General features: G+C 44.2%; 1 protein-coding gene across 1 annotated transcript in view; it reads right to left on the bottom strand.

Moving 5' to 3' along the window:
- Nucleotides 1–3849, bottom strand: part of TENT5D (terminal nucleotidyltransferase 5D) — a 20921-nt gene extending 17072 nt beyond the window's left edge. The window contains exon 1 of the mRNA XM_042479564.1: nucleotides 3562–3849. The gene's annotated coding sequence lies outside the window, so the exon portion shown is untranslated. The remainder of the gene's footprint in view (nucleotides 1–3561) is intronic.
- Between the last annotated feature and the right edge of the window lie 3305 nt (nucleotides 3850–7154).

The raw sequence follows: 7154 nt of genomic DNA on the forward strand, positions 1-7154 counted from the left end.
TAATAATAATAATAATAATAATAATAATAATAATAATAATAATAATAATATCTCCCCTGTCCCAGGGTCCATGGTCACCAAGGGTTTTTTTTTTTGTGGTTCAGTGGGAACTCCCAATCCAACACTTTAGGTACTAAACCATATTAGCCCTCTGACTTTCACTTTATATAGCAGCCATAAGCTCTTGAAGAGAAAAGTAAAGTTGCATGTGGCCCATCTACTAGAATGAGAGGTTCCTTTCCTCACACATGTCAGATAGTACATGTGTGATCCTAGATCAGAACAAAGGGCTCTGTGACATGTCTATAGCATGTTGTTGTTGTTGTTGTTGTTGTTGTTGTTGTTGTTGTTTTGTGTCTTCAAGACATTTCTGACTGACGGTAACCCAAAGGCAAACCTATCACAGGGTTTTCTTGGCAAGATTTGGGGATATTTTTTTTGGGGGGGGTTACCTTTTCCATCCTCTGATGCTGAGAGAGTGGGACCTGACCATTGTAAGCCAATGGATTTCCATGGCAGAGTGGGGATTCGAACCCTGGTCTCTAGAGTTGCAGTCTACTAAACCACACTGGGTCTCCTGAAGAAAGCTTGGAGAGGCTAACCTTCAAAGCTTGGAGAGACCAAGCTAACTCTAGCCTGTTTGGGGATGCTAATGTCCTCTTTTGGCCAGATATATCTATCCAGACTTCAGGGTTAAGTACAATCCTTAATGTCTACAGGGCTCCGATCTGGACAGGGCAAGAATCTCAGGCAGTAAGGCTGGGAAAGGTTTCTGCTTGAGAGACCTGCTGCCAGTCAGAGGAGATGGTATACTAATGATCTGACTGGCATAAAGGCCGTTCTATGGATTCAGGAGAGGGACTGCTTGTAACACTGAAATACTCCTGAGGAGTCTATTTACCTGGAGACACAGAACTCCATAGCTCTAGCAACTGACTATATCCAGATTTCCTTTTTCTTGTACATGGCTTCTTAGAGCATATAACGTTTTAACCAAGAGTACAGACCCACATTTTATCATCAAAGGCTGCATACCAAGCTCCAGCAATATCTAGCAGCAAGTTAAACAGAAGAAATGTTGCTGGTATAACCTGCAGGTTCTACTAAACACACAGAACCTTTCATCTCAAACATAAGAGTAATCATATTCATGCAACTCTTTCAGAGGCTGATTGCGTTTGTCTGCAGACAACAGCTTTCCAGAGACTTACAGAATCCTTCCCAATGTTTTAGCCAGCATTTCCTATCAGTCCCAGCCAACACAAGCAATATATAGGAATAAATGGGGTTGTTGTTGCCCAAGTATATAGGAAGAATTCTATATACTACCCAGAGTGCCTGATTCTTCTGTTATTATTTGGAGATGCACAAAACCACCTTGTTTAACCTGCCACTCTTTCAATGTGCAAGACTTCATCCCCCATCCTCACGCTCATTCCCACTAGCATTGCCAATGGATCTGAGGGCTGGAGATGATGGGCATTCTAGTATGCCCAGAAGCTGCCAAGTTCAGCACAAAGGCAATAAAGGATCTATATAATGTGTCCAAGAAACTCACAGGGAACACAAAACCCCTTGGACACCCAGCCATTCTATTGTCATGCAATCTTTATATCAAAAGCTCCTCATCCTTTGCAGAGGTGGGAATCATGTGACCCCCCCCCTCCAGATGTTGTTCAACTGCATCTCCCAGCAGCCCTAACTAGAATAACCAAAGGTGAGGGATGCTGGGAGATGTAGTCCACCAACACCTGGAAAGCCATCACAATGCCTATTTTGGTCTAAAGGATCCAGATACCATATGCAAACTCCATTTTTTCCCCATTGCCTAAAGACAAATTTTGGATATTTTCCACAGACTTTTTAGAAAGCCCATATGAACATAGAATAATCAGAGCTCATACAGGGATTCTTTACTCAAACAGAAGCTCTTATCTATCTCTTTCTTTCCCAATCCCTGCCCTCCTCTTCTTCTTCCTCATTAACTAAGCACAGGAGGTCTATGGTCAAAGACTGTAGCAGGACTATACCTTTGTTTTCCTGGAATCTGGAAATAGGGGATCAGTGTCACCATCATCAACAACAACATCAACAGGTTAGTGACATCCCTCACACTCTTCCCCGAAATCTTCAATGACACTCAAATACAAACTAACTGCTATTGGTTTCACAGGGGACTTGAGCACAACCAACATTTTTTTGCTGAGCCTAACACCAGAAATTTGGAGACGGTGGCTGGAAAAGCCAAACACTTGCCCCAAACTGTTCTGGGCTCCCAAAATGGTTCAAGGGCTTCTCCAAAGAGCTTTCCAAGCCCAATCTGGAGATCACACACACACTTTCCCATCCTGCATGAAGATGATCACTCCAGAACTACACCCCAAAAGACAGTGAAGAACAGAGATCCCAGATGCACTTTGGACCAGACTGAACATTATGCAACAAAGCCAGAGTCACCAAAGTAAATAGAAGCCTCTGAGGAAGTAGGTGCAAGTCTACACAAGCTTGTGCTACCAACTTCTGTCTTTCAGTTAAGTCTCAAAAGGGCTGCAAGATCCTTTGGCATACAAAAGTAAGGAGGAAGTGGAAGAGAGATCAAAACCCAACGTTCCCCCCCCACATTTTAGGACTATTGTATTCTGGTGGCATTCTGCATGCTGTCCACATTGAGGGAAATAGCAATGATGATGATGGTGGTGGAAGAAAGAGAAGGAGAAGGAGAGAAGGAGGAAGAAGACCATAGAATCATAAAATCAGAGTTGGAAGAGACCTCAAGGACCATCCAGTCCAACCCCCTGCAATGCAGGAACTCACAATCAAGGCACCTCCAACAGACAGCCATCCAGTTGAAGGAGTGTGTTCCACTGTCAAACAGCTGTCAGGAAGTACTTCCTGATGTTTAGGTGGAATCTCATTCCCTGTAGCTTGCATCCATTGTTCTGGATCCTATTCTCTGGAGCAGCAGAAAACAAGCTTGCTCCATCCTCAATATGACATCCCTTCAAATATTTAAACAGGGCTATCAGATCACCTGTGACAATGATGAAGACGACGACGATGATGATGGAAGAAGAAGAGGAAAGGAAGAGGAAGATGGAAAAATGGAGGAGTAGAAGATGATGATGAGGAGGAGGATAGGAGAAGGAGGAAGAAAATGATGATGATGAAAGAAGATGAAGAGGAGGAAGAGGAAGCTGATGGTAGAAGAAGAGGAGGAGGAGGGGGAGGAGAGGAGGTGGATGATGATGATGATGGAAGAAGAGGAGGGAGAGGAGGAAGGGTGATGGAAGGAGAGGAAGAGCAGGAACAGGAGGAGGAAGAGGAAGAAAGTGATGATGATGATAATGATGATGGAAGGAAAAGAGGAAGAGAGGAGAAGAGGAAGAGGAGGGAAGAAGAGGATGAGGAAGAAGAGAAAGAAGAAGAAGGGAATGATGGAAGAAGAGGAGTAGGAGGAAGAGGAGGAAGATGATGGTGATGATGATGGCGATGATGGGTGTGTGTGGCAGAGCCTTCCTTCCTCTCTGGGGAGGGTTCTCTGTGCCCCCCCTCCAGACTCACCTGCTGCCCGGTCGGTGCCAGTGGGCTTGGGCTGCTGCTTGTGGGGAGCCGGCCAGAGGCAGGGATGGTGGGGGGAGGCGCCCCTCCTGGCCCTGCTCCTGCCTGCCTCCTTCCTTCCCTCTGGCTCTGGCTCTCTCTGTCTCTGTCTCTCTTTCTAATGGAGCTGGAGCTGGGGCTGGGGCCCCTGGAGTGGGGCCGAGGAGGCGAGGCGCTGGGGCAGCCCAGTGGGAAAAGAAAGAAAGAAGGGAGGAAGGAAGGAAGGAGAGAGGGAGGGAGGGGAGGAGGAAGAGGAGGAGGAGGGCAGAGGCTGCTGTCCGCTCCGCCGGTGGTGCTGAAATGCCTGGCCGCGCTCGGAGCGTCAAAGAGTGGCCATGGCAACTCCGCGTCACACAGTTTCAAGGGGGATGGACCAGGGACGCGGGGATCCTCTGCCATCGGAGGGGCAGGGAAGGAAGAGGGGGCCCAGGAGGAGGAGACCCCCGGGGGAATTGGGGGGAAGACGGGGGAAAGAGGGAGAACCCAGCCGGGGAAGAAGGGGTCCCCAGCCGAGGTCCCGGTCTACCAGCCTCGCCTGTTGCGCATTGGCCTCCCTTGGGGAAATCAAGGGCTTCCCTGATCATCACTGGCCTTGGTCCTTCTTGAGGGGTTTCATTGGATTAAAGAAATGTTATTAATGAATAGTGAAAAAGGAAAAATAACATGGAATCCCATACAACGCAACATACAACTCATAGTACCAAATGATACATAAAGTCTTTCCTGATCATGACTTGCCTTGGTCTTTCTTGATGGATTTCATTGGATTAATGAAATTTTATGAAATAATAATAATAATAATAATAATAATAATAATAATAATGGAAAAATAATATGAAATCCCATACAAGACAACATACAACCCATAGTACCAAATGATACATAAAGTCTTTCCTGATCATGACTCGACTTGGTCTTTCTTGAAGAGTTTCATTGGGTTAAAGAAATGTTATTAATGAATAAGTATAATAATAGTAAAGAAGGGAAAATAACATTGGATGCCTTCTTCTGACCAACAAAAGCATTGCCTTTTGGCTTCTCGTCATAGCCTTGTGTATAGCCATTATCTGGGAATGAAACAACCTGGTCGAGGTCAGTTGGCCAACAATGAGTAAGCTAGGATAGCAAGAACCCATTATGCAAAGGGAATGTCATGTTCCTCTCTAATTTGGGCTGAGTAATGCTATTAGTTGTTTCAGCTTCCCATTGAAGTCCAAATGTTGGGGTCAAAGCATGATGTAGCAATATGTGAACGCACATTCAATGCTGAATAAAGGTGGGCCTTAAATGAAAGGACACAAGAGGAATTTAGTCTGTAGAGGGACTGTATAGGGCCAGGCTACCTATAGTTATGGATGGCCCATCTTTTTATTGCAAATGGTGCAATTCAGTCAGTGCAGATTAAAAGAGGAAACACAGACGAATCTTGCCAAGAGCCTTACTATAAGGGATCACAGTTTTTAATCCATGTTTTATAACTCACTATTGTACATTGTGTTATGGAAATGCTTCCCAGCTTCAAAATGCTTTTGAGGACTGATTTGGAGCAGAACCGCGACAAATAAGTTGGCAAAATAAATACCTTGCTTGGAAGTGGTACTGAAAGCTCTTTTGGTGAATCCATCCGCTTCAGTAGTAAGATTCGTTTAAACTAGCCCTCATAGTTGTCTACTATGCTGTGAGGCCAAGACAAGACCTCCCTAATACAGTCTTTGTAGCTGAAGATACTCAGGAGTCACCATACATCACCCAACAGCCTTTATGAACTCTTTTGAGCCCTTCTTATACACTGATTTTTTTATACATGGATACAAGCATCCACAGTTTGAAAATGTTCCAAAAAAGTATACATTTCAAATATCAAACCGTGATTTTCCATTTTTATAAGGGACACCATTTTGCTATGTCATTATATTTAATGGGACTTGAGCATCCATGAATTCTGTTATCCACGGGGAATCTTGGAACCAAACCCCAGCCTATAATAAGGGGCCACTGTATTTTAGAACCATTTACTCTGGAATTACTTTGTCCCAGGTCAGGAAACACTGAGTAGGAAAAACTAAGACTCAGTATTAGGACACATTCATAGATTCATAGAACCGTAGAGTTGGAAGAGACCACGAGGGCCATCCAGTCCAACCCCATTCTGCCATGCAGGAACTCACGATCAAAACATCCCTGACAGATGACTATCCAGCCTCTGTTGAAAGTCCTCCAAAGAAGGAGACTCCAACTCCTCTCCACTGAAGGAGTGTGTTCCACCGTCGAACAGCTCTTATTGGAAGGAAGTTCTTCTTAATGTTGAGCTGGAATCTCTTTTCTTGGAGGTTGCATCCATTGCTCCAGGTCCTAGTCTCTGGAGCAGCAGAAAACAAGCTTGTTCCCTCCTCACTATGACATCCCTTCAAATATTTAAACAGGGCTATCATATCACCTTTTAACCTTCTTTTTTCCAGGCTAAACATCTCCAGCTCCCTAATTCATTCCTCATAGGGCTTCATGGTTTTCAGACCCTTCACCATTTTAGTCGCCTTCCTTTGGACACACTCGTTTCTCAATGAACTGTGATGGCCAGAACTGGACACAGTATTCCAGGTGAGGCCTGACTAGAGCAGAATAGAGTGGCACTATTACTTCCCTTGATCTAAACACTATACTTCTATTGATAAAGCCTAAAAACGCATTGGCCTTAATAGCTACCACATTGCACAGTTGACTCATGTTCAACTTGTGGTCTACTTGGACTCCAAGATCCCTTTCACACGTAGTTTCATTCAGCCAGGTGTCCTCCATCCTAAATCTCTGCATTTTATTTTTCCACCCTAAGTGCAGTACCTTACATTTCTCCCTGTTGAATTTCGTTCTGTTAGCTTTGGCCCAGCTTTCTAGTCTATTCAGGTCATTAAGCTTTGTTGAACACAACAGATAAACATGCCCCGGGTTACTCTGCTGAAGAGTGATAGAGCAGCATTGGAGAGTGAATCTATGGTCTTCCAGGTCCTATCATCCCCAGCTAGTCCACTCCATGTTAAGGGAGAATGGGAAGGGTACGAGATGCTCATCCATATTTGTAAGGACACAAGTTTCCATCCTTGGGCAGGAAACCTTCAGAGCTTCTCTTTCTTCATGAACACACTCTTTCCTACTCTATGTTTATGGCTAGAGGATGGCAGGAACATTAGTACCTTTTGTCCTTTCTTTTTTTTAAGGCAAAGGAGCTTATTTCTCTCAAATATAACAGCAGGAAGGTAAGAAAATTACAATGCCCATCATTATATTTAATACCAAAATAAATGTAATGCAGGAGATAAAATAATCACTGCAACAAAGATTGTGACATTTATACTACTAATACTGATCATGTAGAACAACGGTTGTGTAATTTAGCAGGGGTAGGTTACAAAATTAAAGCCAGCCCACATGGTTTTCAATAGCAGCTAAAAGCTCCATGGCATAGGTATGGTTACAATGAATGACCAGCACATTGGCAGTGCAAAGCCTACAAGAAAAAAGCAGACACCAGACTCCATCCAATTCTTAGTCCCAACTAGAGC

The sequence above is a fragment of the Sceloporus undulatus genome, chromosome 7, assembly GCF_019175285.1.
Source record: "Sceloporus undulatus isolate JIND9_A2432 ecotype Alabama chromosome 7, SceUnd_v1.1, whole genome shotgun sequence".
Lineage (NCBI taxonomy): Eukaryota > Metazoa > Chordata > Lepidosauria > Squamata > Phrynosomatidae > Sceloporus > Sceloporus undulatus.